This window comes from Pinus tabuliformis, chromosome 4_2, assembly GCF_031772625.1.
Source record: "Pinus tabuliformis cultivar Carrire ecotype Pingquan chromosome 4_2, CPIR1, whole genome shotgun sequence".
In the NCBI taxonomy this organism is placed as follows: Eukaryota; Viridiplantae; Streptophyta; class Pinopsida; order Pinales; family Pinaceae; genus Pinus; species Pinus tabuliformis.
The window spans coordinates 148,566,801-148,587,609 of NC_142304.1; positions in this window are offsets into that span (position 1 = coordinate 148,566,801).

The following is a 20,809-nucleotide window of genomic DNA, read 5'->3' on the forward strand; positions in this document are numbered from 1 at the left end:
GTTTGTAGGTTCTTAACCCTTTAAACTCGTAGGATTGGTCATTCCTAACTTACACAATGAAAGGACTCGGAGCATAATTCTGAATGGTGCAAGCTCCCTAGAAAATGAACCTATTGATGAGACATCCTTATTATACGACTGACACGAGCAGTTTTATGCGAAGTTCAATCTCGTTAAAAATTAAAGCTAGCATTGAGCATATGTTCCACCAAAGTTTAAGCTCATTAAAAAAATGAACCCATCTCTGGTAAATAACCATTGTGAATGCATTATCATCAGCCTTCGAGCCTTTGTCGTGTTCTTACCATCACCTCCACTCCGTTGTTCCCTATCATTCACCTCCATTTGATTGTTTACCCCTTTTGAGGAACAACTGCGACGAGTGATCCTATTAGCCACCTTTTTACACTATTATGATTGGAAAGTTCCAAATCTTACCTGGAACCAACTGCTATCTGAAAACATCACTCATTCCTCAAAAAACGATTCTTCTTTAAGCTCTTTTCATCTGACTCGTAAAATATGAAAAGATTGCCAAGCGATTGGCCTCTCCAACTCATTAAAGTGATTGGAAGTGTTATCCCTCCTCTAGATTTTAATCTTTTTGGACCTGACGGATTATTACACAAAAAGATCGAGCGTTTGTCTTGTTTGGCTTGTTAAAACTATTGAAAAGTCATCCCTTTTGCATTGTTTTATAGTTTTTCAGACTTAAGGGATTATGTTACGAAAAAGAAATATTGTAGTCTTCTTTCCGTCTCTCTTCAGACTCTCTAAAATTGAAAAGGACCGAGTTATCCTTGTCGTTAAACTTGTTAAAACAATAGCGACAAACTTGTCCATTCAGACAAGAACGAGTTTCACTGTCGCTAGGCTCGTTAAAACATAGCGACGGGTTTGCCCAAAGGGAAAATTATAGAACAAGCATATGTTATCCTCCTCAAGCTTGACAAAAATAAAGAGGTACTGGTCAAAAATCACTCGGGAAAATTGGGAAGAAAACTTGAAGAAATGTTATTGATAGCAGGTCACTCTTGAACATGACACTTTCACTCCATCACCATGATTGAGTCGGGTTGGGTTATTCCGTTCACCGGTCATATCACCATTAGTCCACCGTACCATCCACTTTTGGGGTTAATGCTACCATTCCATTTCAGTGTCACTGATATGTTCAAGAGAAGTCGCTCAGAGAATTCACCTACCCAGCTTGTGTCTCATCTACTACAATACCTTCATGCTTCATCCTTTCATGACCGCCACCCTGAGCCTTATATCATCAGATAGTTTTCACCTCTACAAAATCATTTGCTCCATTCTGTGTCATAGATGTGGGATCCATTAATGCCTTCCTATGACAGGTCACTTCTTGTCGATATCAGCTCATTATCCAAGAAGCTGACCTAGGGACAACCCTTCCAGTACTTTGAAGCTTGCATGCCTCAACGGCAAGTTTCTCACTTCCGACGACAAGTTTACACTAATGGCCTTTGACCGAAAGATTTTGCGTAGTGTTCGACATCAACTCATGTATTCACACCACGTGAATTGTACTGAGTACCTTGAGGGTCATCATCATCATCGGTGATTCCTCTCACGTCTGTTAACAACTTACATCATTGGCTGGTAATCAAGTGATGTCCTTCCATGTTCGACATCAGAACATCTTTTCACATGGATCGACTTGTACTTTTGGGCGAAGATTGAATGAGTTTTGAAGATCCCAGATCTGGTTTCATCCATCCAGGCTATGATATAATCAAGAAAATAAAGACATCAAGTGTACATCATTGCTGCACAGATAATCATCCAAACTAAGGGATGATGGCTCTACCAGAACCATCAGTCTGCACACAGACGGTTGTTTGTCCTATGTACATGAAAATGAATTTATCAAGTTGAGCATGGGAATGCCCGCCTCAGCTAGATCATGAAAATATTATGAAGATAATGTATTGTATTTTATCTTATTACTGGTCACCTTCCAGTGCGAAAAACCTCGGATCCTCATTATAAAGCATTTCTCCCGACATCAGAAGATTTACAACCTCATGCTTTAGGGGGAAACTGTTATAGACATATTTGGGCACTGCAACCCCAATCACATATGTCCATAAACCAAGGGCTTCTAAGTCCCTAAAAGTGTTGTTTCATACCCTAAAGGAGCAAGGTCAGCTAATTACATCATCTCCCAGAAGTTCTCCATGAAAAGCTACTCAGAACTGGTCAAAGCAGGACCATACAGACTGCCCAGTGCTAAAGGTGCGATGCATCTCACCTGCCACATGCAAAAAGTGCGATGCATACTAGAAAGCCCTTCTATAGGGTGCGATGAGCGAGAGCAGACAAATGGCACAAGCAGTTTGCTAGGTGGAAACCCAGAGAATCTTCTAGAAACTACTCATTTGACACTTGCCTCTCTAAGTTCGCCCAGGGATGAGTAAGAGATCTAAAATCTCCATGTGGAACTAAGAACTATCAGAGAGATGACACTAATCAAAATCCCAGAAGCTAACTCACCCCCCTGCAAATATCTATAAATGGATCCCTCATCCAAGAGATCCAAAGGTTGGAATTGGGTAATTTGCAAAGAGGTGCTGTTGGTTTCTCTTTGAAGACATTGTTGGGTGATCTTGCTTTGTGTGAGGTGAAGAGGGCTTTCAAGCTGGGAGGATGGCGCTGGGTCAGACCAAGTGGTTGTAATCCTCTCTTCTACGACTTTTACTAATAAAGCTATTTGAGTTTTCCTCCATATTCTTGTGTATCTCTGAACATTGTGTTGTTATATGCATTTATATGGTCAATATATATCTGATCCTATATTTTTTATAGTGAAAGATCTCTATGCTTTGATGGTATTATGTCGCTGTGACTCTACAGGTGTTCTTTGAAGCTGGACAATTAAGGAAGCAGTGGCGAGATTCTGTCAAAGGGGGAAGGAAACAAGCAAGGAGCCAAGCGAAAGACTGAGGTTGGTATTCTCTGCTTCTTTCTCATCTCTCTCTCATAAAGGAAAAACAAGTGACTTTAATCTATTTTTTTCTAAGATAGCTACCCGTCTTAGTGGGACCAACAGCTCTGAATAGACACTAGATTTCCCGATAACAGTTCATTGATGTATTTAGTGGACACATGACCAGATTTGTGCTTTGCGGTGAACCAACTGAGTCAAGCTATGGTTCAGCCTACCAAGTTGTTTTGGAAGGTAGCAAAGCATGTTTTGAGATACCTCAGAGGCACATCTCAATATGGATTATGGTACAGACGGTCAAAGGGAGTGAAGCTACAGGGCTTCACAGATGCAGATTGGGTAGGAAGTCCATTAGATCGGAAGAGCACATCAAGAGGAATTTTCAACCTTGGTTCAGCTGCAGTTTCTTGGTACAGCAGGAAACAGAGGTTGAATACATGGCTGCAAGTCAGGCAGCAAGTGAGACCATTTGGGTGTGGAAAATTTTAGTTGGTTTGTTTAATCAGAGGATGGATCCAACTGTGATCTATTGTGATAATCAGAGTTGTATCAAACTCTTTGAGAATCCAGTATTTCATGATAGGTCCAAGCATATCGACATTTGGTACCATCATCTCAGAGACTGTGTGGCGATGAGTATCATGTTGTTGCAGTATATTTTGACCAAGGAGCAAGATGCTGAAATTTTGACTAAGGCATTTTCAAAGTGTAAATTCGAGTTCCATAGAGACAGGATCGGGGTGACAGACTATCCCTTTCTTATTGAGAGGGAGTGTTGAAAATAGCAACAAGAAATGATAAAAATAGAAATGATATAAATAGCATTGCTATATATAGAATTTCAGGATATATTCCAATTTTAATTTGTCCTTGAATTAAAATTCGAATTTAGTCTCACCAACTGTTTGAAAAATAATTAATTAATTCATCTTGAGTAATTAGTTGGTGAAAATCAAACATGAAGTCTTTGTGAAGACATGCAATAGTTATCCCTTTGATTGAGGAATTTATCCCTTAATTAAGGAGATAAGGATGAGTTGTATTTGAGTTGTAATTAGTTAGCTTAGTTAACTGAGTTAATTCCAGTTAAATTAGTTCCAAACAGTTTGTGGAACTAATTGTGAGTTCAATCAATTAATGCATGCATACATGCAACTAGTGTTCTCTAGATATCTGAATATTCTCTCATAAATAATGCATGCATGTCAGTTCAGAAAAAGACCCAGTTTAGATTAAAGGTATGGATGGTGTACTATCAATTGCTAGAATATTCCCATGTGAATATCTCTTGCATGCAGAAGGAATTCATTCCTTGAGGATTGCATAGTTACTACAGAGGTCAGAGCAGTGTGTGAGGTGAGAATCACACAGGTGGCAGCTGGAGGACCCAAGAGAAACTACGCAAGGAAATAGGAGGCTTTGAGGACTGAAGGAAGGCATATGTGTTGCCTATTCTGTCTATGAGCAGTAGTGAGGGATTGTATTGAGAGCTGGATAGCTTGTGAGCTAAAGCTTTGTGTAATCCTGAGATATTTCCACTTGTATGATAGTACAGATAGCGAGGTTTTTAGCTGAGGCTTTCCCCAGAGTATTGTTCTGTGTTTCATGTGTGATTGAATATTCTTCTCTGTTATATGTGTTCTGGTTGATCTTGCTCAAAATCGATTACGCTTCCACAAGTTTGATGTAGAAGTAGATTAAGTATTTTTCTTTAGTGCATTGCATAATCAGTTTAATCTACAGTGAGAATTTCTATAGCTCGCTCAAGATATTGAGGAGTTGATTGTGATTCAAGATATGGAGGTGGAGCTAGAGCTGTGGAATCAAGTTGTTGACCTAATGTCGAGCACTCAACAAGTCACCATTTAGTCCCCCACTCCTCCGGCAGTAGAGCAAGCTCCAAGCAAGGAATAGGAAATTGTTCCTCTTGATGAGGGTCTAGTTATGGACACGTAGAATCTGATTTACGATGAGCTTCAGAAGAAGATTGTAAAAGAAAGGAAGAAACTTTTCTGGAAGACCTCAAAGACAACAAAAGGAATCTGAATGCCATTTCTGCAACCAACTTAGCCTTCGCAGGTGCTATAAATTCAAACACTAATTATCTGATGGCCAGGAAAAAACAGTTGGAAAAGAACTTATAGGTTGTGAGGCAATAGGTTGAACAAATCTTAGCAGAGGTCCAGAATACAACTCCCATGCAAGTTTATTTGGAATGACTTAAGGCAGAAATACTTGGTGAAGTATCGGCATTGTTAGAAATCATGTGGAGCTTGTATGAAGAGCTTGTCACCGTGCATAAAGCAGTTGTCTTCTTTCACGACATGAAACAAAAGAGTAAGGATAATTATAAAGCTCTCATGGTTGTCCATATAGCCATCAATTCCATGCATGTGTGATTAATGCAATACAAAGTGGCACCACCCAAATTGGCGAAGAAAACAAGGCAATAGGGAAAGTTGGAGAAATCACAAGTGAAGACGATCATTCAAAGCAATAAACAACTCGCCTCATTCATCGCCAATATTCAGGCCTCATATGCATGATTTTATAATAGCGTAGATTTCATGCTGAAATCACATAAGATCCCATCATTTGTCTCACTCATTGAAGCCAAACCTAGGAATCAAGTCAAGAAGGAGGTTGAAGAATACTTGTAATAGTTCGTAAAGGTCACTTCCAAGGAATATCTTGAAGTGAACATAAAGAAGATGCAGAAATACATTGGTGGGCCTCTCCAAATCAATAGAGTGTTTCTCTTGCTAAAGAAGGAAGCTTAGACCAGTTCCAAATCAATGTACCCGAATGCCATGGAGGCGAGGGTCTACTTTCAATCTGATCCCATCACACAGTTTAGGGAAGTAATCGCGTAGTACAAAGCTTCGCACTGTAATATGACTGAGAACCTACAAGTCAAAGTTGTTGAGCTAGAGATTCCCCAAACTCAAGCTTAACTTATTTGTCTTATTAGGTTGTCTAGTTGGCTCTACCCATTTTTTCCTATATGGGTACGAGTAGATTGTAATATTATTTTGTATTTAATTTGTAAGGGGAATTCCACGAGTCAATTGTTAAATGTACAGAGTCATTTTGTAAAGAAGTTGAAGAGTCGTGAGAGAAGTCCAAGAGTCACAAAAGGGAGATGAATAGTCACACCCTTTTGTTATAAATATATCCTCATAACTCATGTAAATAGATTTTGGGGAGCCAAGTTTATGGCTAGGATTTTAGCTTAGAATAAGAAACTTAGGATTTTGTTGAGAGCCTTGGCTTCTCCGTAGGATAGAGGGAGTATCTTTCTTTAGAGGATAAGGTGTAGAATTCATGTTCCACTATTGAGACTAGTGGTTCATCAATGGTATATGTATGCTTGGAACTTTCACTTTAATAAAATATCAGAGCCGACACGTTTTCATGCATATGTTGTGAATATAGTAGGACTATTCTTGTTATGTTTTCAATATATGTTATTCCACTTACGCTAATGCTTATGAACTATTTCATTTTCATTAGTATGAATCTTGTTGAATGAATGTTCTTGTTTATTTCCATCACAGTTAATTTGTGAACTATTTTGCAGGCTAACTCGTGATGTCTTTAAGCTCGTGTGTTCCTTTTAAGTTGCGTACAGTTATAGGCTTCTAAGGGGCTTACTCATTTCCCCTCATTGTGTTAGAACCTTTCATACATTGCACTTGACCTTCCATAGATTCACACACTTGTTTCCCAAAGTCATGAATACACCACTCTATGCGTTATTGCAGCCAAGGCACATCATTAAAACCCACTTCTTCGCCAACTTGGCCATATTTCGGATGGGTCTCTTACACCAAATGGTGTGAGATATAGTTGGGATTTCATATCGAGGATAACCCCTGAATTTTGGCAGGTCAAAAACCATCAACATTTATGGCACTAGAAGGAGGGCCAGATGACAAGCTGAGCCTATTAAGTTTGTTTGACCTTTCATTATCTTTGATGGCTTCTTCCCATATCTTAACCCGAGCATGTTTTTCTAGAACTACAAATCTGAAAGTTCCCATGGGGATAATAAATGACTTGTCGAATATGAAATTTAATGACAAGGGTGGAACAACCATTCCCAAGCACACCGCTCGCTTTCTTGAAATTTTCCCCAAACATAATATTCACTATGATGATGTTGCTTGCAGGTTGTTCATCCTCACATTCAAATCATACGTTAAGGATTGGAGTTACATATTACCAAATGTTTCTATACACTCTTTCGTACATCTTGTCAAAGATCTTTTCCACGCATTTGGTAGGTATGATTATAAATATGTTTTCAAGAAAATCACGCCTTTAAGAAAAACACATGATGAATCTCTTAAAAAATTTCAAGATCGCTTCATTAATTTATGTTTTGAATTTTCTAAGATGACAATTATTGGAAGTTAATGGAAGAGAAGTTCGAATTTCTTTTTCATATTTTGGTGAAGCCAAAAGAATATGAATCTTTTGAAAGTGTCCCAACATATATTGGTTATGGAGCTCCCAAATTTACAATGATGGAAGTTTTCGTTTTGAGTGACTCTTCGTCTTCCCCTCATCAAGAAGCTCCATTACACAAGTTGAGGTTGGAGAACTTGAGATTCCATCCGTTGATCTCCCACCATCTTATCCCACCTCACATATTCAGAATTCAAACGTAAATTTAGACTATGAATCTGATTTTCCTAGTGATGTTCTTTCTCCCTAGCATCCATCCAATGGTTCTTTTGGTCCTCCCGATTGTGTGTTGTTGGGTTCACCAGTTTTAATCGTGTCTTCTAATATTATTCATGAGGATCAAACTTAGGATGGAGTTAGGATTCACCAACCAACTTGCAATATCAGTTACGATGATTATGTGTGGGATTCTATTTCTGAATAAGAATTTTCAATGCAAGATGATTTTACTCCTTGTTCACCTCTTCTTCATTATCCTAACATCTTCCACAATTTTGTCATACCTATTGAATCTTTCGAAGAATCAATTTCTGATGATGTTAATCATGATCATACTTAGAACTCATGGGATGTCAGTTTTACATATGAATATGGAGAGGGAGAATCTTCTCTTCTTGATCCCTCCAATACATCATCTAATCATTCTGAAGAACAAAGGCTGAAATTTCTTGTTTTCAATCTTCTCCTCTCTACGATTCATCATATCAAGAGGATGCCTTTATTTTCAATGATGAAATTTTTTATCATGGTTGTCGTGATCTTATTCATTTGGTCATGACTCTGTACCTTCTGTTATTGATCTTTCTAAGACACTAGATTTTGATGAAATATTATCTGATGTCTTGGAACTTCTGCAAGCTACCAAGGAACTTCATCTCATGCTGATGGTTATGTTCGGTTCTCGCATTCTTAAGGAAAGTTCCAATCAGGATCAAGATAGTGTTTTATCTTTCAAGGATCCTAACCATTGCATCATGCAAATTAAAAATCAATACTTTCCACAATATTTTCACCCTCCATCCACTCTGAATGATGTTATCACTCAATCATTGGAGGAGTCATACCCGGAAAGCTTTTTCATGAAATTTAAGCTTTTAACTTTTTGTATGTTTTCCAAATTAAGAAGTTCAAGAGAATGATATTGCATGCCACCGTGTTTTGATGTGTACAAACACCATAATGCATTTGCAAAAAAAAAAAAAAAAAACTTGTTCTTTTCTATTGTACTTTTATGCATGCTACTCTTCGAATGTTGCATCATGTATCAATTTATCTTTCTGGTCCATTTTTATTCTTGAATATATTTCTTAATATGGACTCCCTTGCCTATATAAGTCAACCTATGTTTTGGTGGTTACACTAGAAGTTTCATTTTACATAACCATGGTCTATTCTCAGTCAGTTTAGGAGTGGGAATAGTTTGTTTGTTTTCTTTGTCTTGTTTTGTTTTCATTTACTTTCTTCCCTCCTCTTTTATTTCGTTTTTATTATAGGATATATTTCGCATGAGATCATGTTCAGTTTCCAAAGCAAGTTTGGTGAAGTTTGGGAGGAAGTTGTGCTACTATCAATGCTTGATTATCTATTTATTATATCTCTTTGTGTGGATCTTGCACCTTTAGTCGATGATAACCTGATGGGAAATACGTTCTTTTTAGAGAAAACCATGGTGGAATCATGATGCTTAATATTTAACTAGTACCACCTACTCTAATTAGTCTTCTAATTGTTAGGTTTTGTCTTGTCAACTAAGGGTAGTACAATAGAGAGGGGAGGAAACTTTAACAAGTGAACTATATTTCAGAGGTGTATAAATATCCTTCTCTAAAGGGAAAACCCATACTGGTCTCAATAAGTTGGGATCCTTCTTCTGCCTCATCAAATAAATAAGTTCCTATGCACAGATCTTTGAACAAAAATAGAAAATAATAATAAAAGGTGAACGAAGAGAAAGTCTTTCTGTGCATAGAGGTGATGCAAGAAACTCTATCGGGTACTATCCAGGCTCGCTGGTAGTGGAGCAATATTTTTGTCCCTGAAGTGACTCCCCTAGGGTACTATCTAGGCCTACTAGCAGTGAATCAACACCAAAGATGAAAACCAAGACTCCAGTAATCCAGGTTCACTTGTGTATCTATACACTTTCTATCCCCAATTGAAACAATTGACCTTGACTTTCCCTTGTAGTGTGTCACCAATTAAGAGAATGATAGGGACTATATCTTTAACTTAAGAAAAGTAAAGAAGTTATGGTGATAAATGAGCTAAAAAATACTTATGGAAGAGTTATACCTATTTTACATGAGTTAAGACCCATACATAGAGTTGGAGTTCTACCAGTGTGTCACTAAGTGTTGTTTTTGCTACAACCAATCTCCAAAAATTTTCCCATGCTTTGGATTTTGAGCCTCCCTTCTATCCACAAGACCTTATGTTTTACCATCATGAAGTATTCATGATATGATCAAGACTTATCTTTCATGTTTTTCTTGTGTTGAGTTGATCCAGGTCTGATATCTTCCTAGCACGAGCTGACTCTTGACTTGACTTTGCATAATTGTCAGTCTTCCCTCTAGAAATTGCGTAATCTTGGAAGGCATGTCAGCCTTGAGGATTTGAACTGCACAATCTAGAGAGGCAGGCCAACCTTGAGCTTAGAAACTATGCAATTTTGCGAGATAGCCCGACCTTGTGCTCAGAAAATGTGCAAAGATTCCCTTGAGATTATAAATTTTGCAATTCAGTGAGTCAAGGAGTTTCTTGGTGGTTGGGAACTAGGCAATCCTTCTTGGAAATGTGAATGGTCAATTTTCCAAAAAATAAAAAAGGAAAAAAGAAATAAATAGAGAAAAGAAATCCCTAGAAATAGGGAGTGGATAATTATTTTCCCAAAGGATGACACACGTTGCTATTTTCAAACATTCCACCAAGTATCACTTTTTCCTTGATTTTAAGCATGCGCACCATAAACTATAATCAGTCTAAATATATATAATTAATGCCCCTAGATATCATTTACACATTTGATATTGGATTTATATCCTTCTTAAGGAGATCAAGGATCCTTTGGTGGAGTTTGCGACAGTTTTCTAGGTGAGTTTTTATTTTGTCACCTTTTGTCGCTTTTTCTGTCACTTTTTATCATTTCTCTTATGTGAGTGTTGTTTTGGTTGTTTCTTTTCATGTTTGTTGTAATTTTAAGTTACATTAGCTTGTACAAGTGTTAGTTCAGTCCGTCATTTTTCTTTTACAAGTGTCGCATCAACTTTATTGTTTTTGCATATTTGGTTTTCCCCTTGCATGTTGATCTTCTACAATTCATCTTCACTTATTTACCTTTCCTTCGTAAGATATACACTAAAAATTTCACCATCACTCAAATCTATCACTTTCCCATCCTCTTTCTAGGTAGATCTGCCCCTCACTTGGTCAACAGTTTCATCACTTAGCTAGGCATTGTAGAAGACCAAGGCTCAAGCTTCATGCTTTTCCTCTAAGACTACGCAATGCGTAGTACCTGGCTTTCCCAAGTGTGCATTGTGAATTTCTAGGGCTCAAGCCTCACCCTTGACTACTGAGACTACGCAATGTGTAATCTCTCCCTCAGTCTGCCTAGGCTAATATTGCGCAATGAACAATTCTTGGAGCCAGACTCTACCCTCAGCTTAGGATTTGGAAAATTTTCCCCTTTAGTCATGTGGTTGTAGCTATGATCTTTTCTTGAGAGTCAATTTTCTAAATCTAATTCATGTTTTCCATGAGTGCTTTATCTCCTACAGGTATTTTATTCGTTGAGCACTTATCTTCATCAGTTACTGTTAGCATGGCACCAAAGAGATATGCTTCAAGGGACACCCCTGAAAGCAGCACCAAGGAGGCAGTTGAAATTACTCCAACGAACTTTCCAGTTTTCAGAGATACTCAATTGTTCATATAAAAGGAGTCAAATATCACATGGCACAAAGTAAATGAAGCTTTCTAAGCAAGAATCTTCAAAGCGGATATTGAAGACCGACAAGTGGATATCAATGTCCAAAAGTTAGGGTTACACAAGGTTGCATGCAAGTATTCGACTTTCCCATGTGCAGACATTGTCAGCTAGATAGTTTCACATATATATCCCAAGACTATGACTCTTAATAGTGTAAATGGAAAAAGGTTTTCCTATTTTGTGGCAATGTATTACCATCTTATGTACCATTTATCGGAATTGGAATCTCTCATGGATTCTTACTTCTATGTTGCCACCAGCGACTTGAGCACAAAGGAGGCTTTCAAAGGTTGGGTGAAAGAGCCAACAAAGTTTTGTCAGACACCCACCAACACCTACAAGACAAAGTCTCTCAGGAAGGCTTATTAGTACTTGATAGTTTTATGTTGTAGGATCTATGGTCAGCAGAGTACTGAGACCTTCCTTGAAGGGTGGGAATTCTTGCTAAACTAGATCATGAACGAAGGAAAACCATTCAATTGGTTAGACTTGTTGGCTCAAGAGCTAAAGATCCATGTATCTAATGCCAATAATCCTCCCAAGGGAAAGCAAGCCATATTTTACATGTCTTCCTACCTACTAGATGCAATTTTCACTCACAATTCATTTCCTGGCATGAATTGGACCTGGAAACCAAGAGAGTGGGTTGTGCATATTTATTGCAAGTTGATTTCAGAGTGCAATGACAAAGGATTAATGGAAAAATGGAATAATCACTTCATCATTCTGTATTACAAGTTTATCTTTGAGGAAGAGCCACCTTGCATGTCACGTGGGGAAATAGAAGTAGTGTCAAAGATAGCTTTGGTTTTCCTCACCAGATGGAACTTTCTTTAAAGTGTTTGGTGGAAAGAACTCATTGCATATTCTACCTATTATGCCACCAATAAGTTGGTCATGTAAGAGTTTTCTTACCATATTTCCATAGGGTTATCAACATTTCTACACAGGAAGAAGAAAGCACATTATCTCACACTTCCTATGCAAATCAAATTGTACAAAATCAAGAATCTAAAAGTTGCAGACACTAAAGGAAGGTGATAACAAAATCCACATTTGATTTGGATTTCAATCCGTACGATCCTAGGAATGTTTTAAAATACGATTATGTGAGGGTTCATTATCAATGGCCAAGAAATGCCTTTCATAGACCCAAGGAGGAAGCATGAAATTTTTTTTATCATGCCTCCAAGTCCACCGAACCAATCAACTTCGTTGGAACATTGTAGGTTACTTCGTAGAAAGAAGTCACTCCAGAAGTAGTACCAGTGGAAAGGCACAACCTAGTGCATGAGAAGGGCAAGAGGAAAGTTGTGCATAGTCTAGTGGAAGAGCAAATCCACAAGATGAAATCATATCTAATCATCTTGAAAGTGGCCATAGCAGTAGAGAAGAGGAGGAAACAAAGGAAGTAGGAGGAAGAGATGAAGTAGAGGGAAGAACAAGAGCAAAAAATATTGGAAGAAGAAAGGAAACGACAATAAGAAGAAGAAATGTGAAGAATGGAAGAAGAAGAAGCATCACGGAAACAATCCAAGGAACAAGAGCATAACTGACTACCAAAAGAGGAGAGTGAAAAATTGCAGGACAAGGAGCTCACTCAAGAAATTGAGGAGTTGATTGTGATTCAAGACATGGAGGTGGAACCAGATCCATTGAATCAAGATGTTGACCTAATGTTGAGTACTCAGTAAGTCACCATTCAGTCTCTCCCTCCTTCGGTAGTAGAGCAAGCTCCAAGTGAGGAAGAGGAAATTTTTCCTCTTGATGAGGGTCCAGTTATGGACACGTACAATTTGAATTATGATGAGCTTCAGAAGAATATTTTATAATCAAGGAAGAAACATTTTCTAGATGACCTCGCATCTCCTGCATTCATCAGAGAAAGGGTGATTGTGACAGACACCAGAAGGAATCCAAATGCCATTTCCACAACCAACTTGGCCTTTGCAGGTGCTACAAAGTCAAACATGGAGTATCTGATGGCCAAGAACAAACAGTTGGAAAAGAACTTATAGGATGTGAGGAAAGAGGTGGAATAGCTCCAAGTAGAGTTCCAAAACACAGCTCCCGTGCAAGTTTATTTGGAATAACTTAAGGCAACCATACTTGGTGAAGTATCGACATTGGGAGAAACCATGCGAAGCTTGTATGAAGAGCTTGTCACCATGCATAAAGCAGTTTTCTGCTTGCATGACATGCAAAAAAAGTGTAAGGATAATGCTAAAGCTCTCAAGGTTTTCCATATATCCATCACTACCGTGCATGAGTGGTAAATGTAATACAAAGTGGCACCATCCAAATTAGCAAAGAAAACAAGGCAATTGACAGATTTGGACAAAGTGCAAGTATAGATGATCACTTAGAGCAACAAACAAATCACCTCATTCATCACCAATATTCAAGCCTCATATGCACAATTATACGATAGCATGGATTTCACGGTGAAATCGCACAATATCCCATCAGTTGGCTCACTCACTAAAGCCAAATGTAGGAATCAAGTCAAGAAATAGGTCGAAGAATACTTGGAACAGTTCAAATAGGTCATTTCCAAGGAAGATATTGAAGTGAATAGGAAGAACATGAAAAAATACATTGGTGGCCCTGTCCAAATCAATACCATGTATCTCCTTCTAAAGAAGGAAACTCATAATGGTTCCAAATCAGTGTACCCGGATGTCATGGAGTCTAGAGTCCACTTTCATCTCGATCCCATCACACAGTTTGGGGAATTCATCGCACAATACAAAGCTTTCCACCTTAATGTGACCGAGAACCTACAAGTCGAACTTGTTGAGATGAAGTTTACCCAAACTCAACCTAAACTTATTTTTTGTTATAGTTTGTCTAATTGGCTCTACCCCTTTTGTCCTATATGGGTACTAGCATATTGTGATATTCTTTTGTAATTAATTTGTAAGTGGAATTCCAAGTGTCAACTTTGGAATGTGAAGAGTCATTTTGTAAAGAAGTTGAAGAGTCATGAGAGAAGTCCAAGAGTCACAAAAGGGAGATGAATAGTCACCCCCCTTTGTTATAAATATATATTCATACTCATGTAAAGATCTTTTTGGGAACCAAGTGTTTGGCTAGGATTTTAGCTTAGAATCAGGAACTTGTTAGTTTGTTGAGAACCTTGGCTTCTTCGTAGCATAGAGGGAGTATCTTTCTTTGGAGGAGAAGGTGTAGAATTCATGTTCCACTATTGGTACTAGTAGTTCATCAATGGTATATGTATGCTTGGAACTTTCACTTTAATAAAAGCTCATATTCGGCATGTTTTCATGAATATATTGTGAATATAGTAGGAATATTCTTGTTATATTTGAAATATAATTTGTTTCACTTATGCTAATGCTTATGAACTATTTTGTTTTCATTAGTATGAATCTTGTTCAATGTGTTTTTTTGTTTATTTCCATCATGGTTATCTCGAGAACTATTTTGCAGGCTAACTCTTGATGTCTTTAAGCTTGTGTGTTCCTTTTAAGCAACATACTATTACAAGCTTCTAATGGGACCACTCATTTCCCCTCGTTGTGTTAGAACCTTTCATACATCACATTTGACCTTCCACAGAGTCACACACTTGTTTCCCAAAGTCACGAATACACCACTCTATATGTTATTGCATCCAAGACACATCATTAAAACCCACTGCTTTAGTAACCAGACCATATTCTAGATGGGGTTCCTATAACAAACAATGTGAGGTCTAGTTGGGACTTCATATTGGGGAGACCCCCTAAATGTTGGCGAGTCTAGCACCATCAACAAAAATACATGTGGCAACCAAGGTAAGTGCCCAAGGTTTTGTTTAGAATGTTTGATTGAAAGTAGATTTGACTCCCAGAAGGTGTGAATGTAATGTTTAAGTCCATAATGGAGGTAGTGGAACCTAATGGATCTTTAATGGTTACTTGATCAAGTATTATTGTCCTCTAGATGTGCACATGATTTAGAGGTTCAAGGATGTGAGACTGGTTCTTGGAGATGATGTGAGTTCCCTAATCTTTTTAAAGAATTATTGTGCACCTAAAGATAAAGAAAAAGGATGATGCAACAGTGCAAAACAAAGATGAGGGATTTCATGTGATCAATGGGAAGAGGAATAATTAAGCTACAATAGGTAGAGGTGATTGTATATGAGTAAATGTGGAAGCTACGTCGGTGATCTAGAATGCTAATAATACAAGTGCATGCAAGGGAAGATAGATCATTGTTTTGACAAGTGTATCCATAATTGTTGAAGCAAAGATTGTAATAGAAATCATCATTTATAGCTGACATATTTGTTACAGGGAAACATTTTGAGTGTATAAAAAAGTTTATTTTGCATATATTGGTGTTATGTCATACATATCACTGCTATAGAATTGATGCATCAATGGATGAATTTTTAAGAATCTTTTTTTTGTGAGTCAATCATATGTTTGCTATCAATAACGTTGAGGTTGAGGGTTTGAGTTGTGCAAGGAGGTTGTAAAATGATTTCTTTGTGATGATCTTTGTCATAAGTGTCAAGTCTTTCATATTAATCAAGAGATGTATGATAGTTGTGAGGAGAATAAAGATTGATGACTAGAGGTGTTGGTTCCTAGTAGGTTGATGAGCCATGGTTTGGTCATGAGAATTTATATGATTCAATGTTTTTTAATGTATGAGTGGATTAGAGAAGAGAGATATTGTTCTTTTGTGGTTAGAGGTCCATTATGAAAATTCTGAAATGAGGTCCTAAAAGATTAAGAGGTTGTGGCATCCGATAAGTGGTGGCTTGCTGAATAAGGGGTAGTGCATCCTTACTTGTGGTGGCCAGTTAAATTGTGTCAGATGTTGATCCAGGTGGATGTTGGTGGCCACCAATCTATCCCACTTGGACCCCCACAAATGTCTCTTTCATTTTTTTAGTTTCCGTAATTGTAGCACAATTTACTATTTTTAGCAGTTTTTCGGGTCCTAAACTTATGGAGCTGTTTTGAGGCCCTAAACGACGTTTTTTGGGAAATCTATGAGCAAAATGGGTCCATTGATCAATTTTTCTCTTCCCAAAGTTTTATTACTCAGATAGATCTTTCTAACGAGCTATAGTGCGCATCAAACAGAGATCGTATGCCAAAGTTATGAACCCAGGAAGTTGATGTACCAATTTACCCAAAACGAGGCCCATATTGTGGTGTTTCATCTCCTAGGGTTAGGTTTTTGGATGTTTAGGGTGTTACATTGTTTCTCAAAAATAAATAGGCCTTCGAGCCTCATTGTAGCATAGTTCAGAGGCATGTAGCCGCCACATCTCTTCTCAAAGACAATCTACCATTGCCTTAGCTAGTTTATTTCCATTTCTTTTTGTAAGCATGTTTCAGTATTTTACATTAATGAAATTAAGTATTATTTCTGCTGCATCTTTGTGTTTATGGTTATCTCTATAATTTGTGCATTCCTGTTTAAATTTGAATCAGTGGTATCAGAGCGGTTTTCTCTTTCTCTGTCTTTCTTTGCATGTCCCCAATGAGGTCGGGATATAAAGAGTTAGGGCTTGAACTGGTCCAGGACTAGCCTCACAAATCCTGACAGCCTCCCATGGCGGATGAAAAGAAAGATGAGGGGGCAGGAGATCCTATCAAAATCTTGCTCGAAGAAGCCCTCGAGCGACAAAGGAATGCGATGATGGACAGCTTTGCCCGGATCCTTCAATGGCTACCCAAGGGCGATAAATCGGCTTCCAACAGCTACTTTGGAAATGCCACACCGTTTAAGGTACAAGTTAATTTTGAAATGCCCATATTCGAGGGTGAGATAGACGCAGATGTCGTAGATAAATGGTTAAATCTGCTAGAGGTTTATTTTTCTGTTCATGATTTTTCCAATTGGGGAAAGATTATTTTCACTCTTCTCAAACCAGTCCCCCACGTTAAGGACTTGTGGGAAACCTACTAAAAATAGAAGGATGAAATTACAGGCTCAATATTTTCAGCTGCACCCACTTGGAATTCATTTAAAGATGCCATCAGGGAGCAGTATTACCCTATCAAAATCTATGAGAACAAATACATAAAATGGACCACGATGCGGCAGGGCAGGGACCAAGATGTACCAGAATTCACAAACATTTTTCATACCCTTCACACACAGTTGGGTATCAAAGATTCTAAGCTGCATCTGGTACTCAAATACTGTGGCTGCCTACATAGATACATCCAGGATGAGATGGAGTTCCTAAACATCTCCTCGTTCGGCATGGCATACCAATACACTGTCAAAATCAAGCAGAAGTTTTAAACGGAAGAAGAGAGACTTTGGATCTGTGAATCTGAAGAACAAAGGACAAAGCCAAGGTGGGGTGACCCAAGACAACCCGTCGAAACCGCAAGAAAATAACAACACCACAAATCTGAAGAAGGACACAGGAAAGTGGTGTGAGTTCCATAAGAGCCCCACTCACAATGCAAGTGAGTGTTGGACCAAGCAATCATTGGTGGACAAGTTGAAGGCTTTAGAATCAGATGCATGTTTGGACCCTGAGTCAAAACCCGACAATGGGAATGGCTAAGGGAAGCAGATCATTGACGCGGAACCCAGTACCACTGTTGCCACCACCAAGATCCATAAGAATGAGCCCGAAGATCCAGAGGAGGGGGGAGCGTATTTTCCACTCACAGATGTGGGTGAAGGGTTCGTCGCTGCAATTCATTGTCGATAGTGGCAGCCAAAAGAACCTCATTTTAGCAGAGGTCGTGAAGTGGTTGGGCCTACCAACTACACCACACCCGCAGCCATACAGTATCGGGTGGCTTCACGAAGGATGAGATCTCTAAGTCCGCTAGCAATGCTTCCTTCCCTACAACATCAATCCATTCACATACGAGGTATTATGTGATGTTGCACTGCTTGATGTTTGTGATGTCTTATTAGGCCAACCATAGTTATGAAGGTGACATGTTGTGTATGAATGAAGGCCTCGCGCTGTTATTATTTCAGGTAATTCATTATACGGGATACCGGAGGTAGGCCCACCTACCGCCACCTCTTTGATCACTGCTAAGAAATGCAGCAAGCTCATCTCCTAGACTAGGAAATTCATTTTTTGTCTGGTTTGCTCCCAAAGTAAGGGGAAGATCGTCGCCACATCCAAGACCCCCATGAAGAGTTCCTCCATGTAACAACAACAAAAACGTAGGGATACGGTCATGAAAGAACACAGTAACAACTTCTCCTCACCCACAGGGGTACCACACAAGTTTCAGGTGGGCAACAAAGTCTGGTTGCATCGGCAGAAAGAACGCGTTACTAGAACCCATCAAAAGCTCAGACCACTCTGACATGGTCCTTACACCATTACCAAGGCTATGGAAAACAATGCTTTGGAGCATAGAATTCCCTCATTCCTTCATCTACACCAAGTGTTCAATGTGTACCGCCCTCGACCATGCTTCCCACCATTACTGGACACATCCGAGATTGCAGAGCAGCTCACTAGGGACCAAGTTCAACAGATGGAGGAACTCAATGCAATGGGGACCATTTATTCCTAAGGGGGTGGAATGATCTAGGTGGATGTTGGTGGCCACCCACTTATCCCAGTTGGACCCCCACAACTGTCTCTCTCAATTTTTCGGTTTCCATAATTTTAGCACAATTTACTATTTTTAGAAGTTTTTCGGGTCCTAAACTTCCAAAGCTGTCTTGAGGCCCTAAACAACGTCTTTTGGGAAATCTAGGAGAAACATGGGTCCATGGACTGATCTTGCTCTTCCCAAAGTTGTAGTACTTGGATAGATATTTCTAACGAGCTATGGTGCATGTCAAACAGAGATCATATGCCAAAGTTACGACCCCGGGAAGTTTATGTACCAATTTACCCAAAACGGGGCCTATATTGTGGCATTTCATTTCCCAGGGTTAGGTTTTTGGATGTTTAGGGTTTTCCATTGTTTCTCAACAATAAATATGCCTTCGAGCCTCATTGTAACACAGTTCAGAGGCATGTAGCCACCACATCTCTTCTCAAAGATAAGCTACCATTGCCCTAGTTGGTTTATTTCTATTTCTGTTTGTAAGCATGTTTCAGTATTTTACATTAATGAAATGAAGTATTATTTCCATTACATCTCTATGTTTATGGTTATCTCTATAATTTGTGTGCTCCTGTTTAAATCCAGATCAGATGTAGTGGCCAACTAAACTATGTAAAAATAATTAAATTGATTAATAAAATTTGAAGCAGAGAAACAACAACAAGGGTGGTTTTTGACCCTGAGGGGGTTTTCCACCAGATATCCTTTCATCTCCTCGTGCATGATTATATGATGATGGTGTTTATTTAGTATGTTTAAATGTCATGATCTTTTGATTAATTGTTGCATATTATTGATAAGATTAACCAGAAAAAAAAAAATAATAATAATAATAATAATAAATAAAATTTAATAAACTCTATCACTACTAATTCACCCCCCCATTCTCAATAGTGAGATGATTCAAATAATTGGTATAAGAACCAAGTTCTCTCCAATGAATCTTAATCGTTTAAGGGTAGATCATGGACCATGGCCAAGAAAAATAAGAATATGTCTCAAAGAACAATAGCAACAAAAAAGCCAAAAATATTTTAGATTCAGAATAACCCTTATTTTTGCAATTAAAAAATGACGAAGATGATAACCGATTGATTGATATTGATCCTTTGGAAATAAGTGGAGGTAATCCTTTTGCAGAAAAATCCAACTTAGAAAATTCTAAAGGTGAAGATCCATGCAAGATAGCAACATTGGAAGCTGAGATTAAAAGTCTTACAAGTGAGAATAAAGACCAACAAAAGTTATTGCAAATTTCTAATGAAAATAAGTGTGCCTACAAAGAAGAAATCATAAAATTAAAATTCAGCTAGAAGAAGGAGGGCGAATTCAAGAAGGAATGAGGAAGGAATATGAGGAAAAATAAGTTCAATGTGAAAGATTGGAAGCTGAAGGGGTTGCATTGAGAAGTGCTTTAAAAAATAAGACCACTCTATTGAAGATTAGCCAAAAATCTCTAGATCTTAACCCACACAAGGGGGAAACAAGTTCAAAAGTAACACTTAAAAATCCCATAGAACAAGATGGCAGTAGCAAGAAGGAAAGCAAGAACGAGGAACAAAATAAACTGTCAAAGGAGGAAAATGAATAACAAAATAAATCTCCAAGAAAAGTCCATCCTCCTAGAAGGTCATTCACACCCTTGGGATATGTTATATGCTTCAGCAACCAGAAACTTGGACATGTTATCGCAAATTGCAGAAGCATGCAATAGAATATGTAGTCATAGAAAAGGCTCCATCAAAATATCTCATCTATGGTAAGGTATAATAGTTCCTTTCATGGCTACATCTCATGCAATAA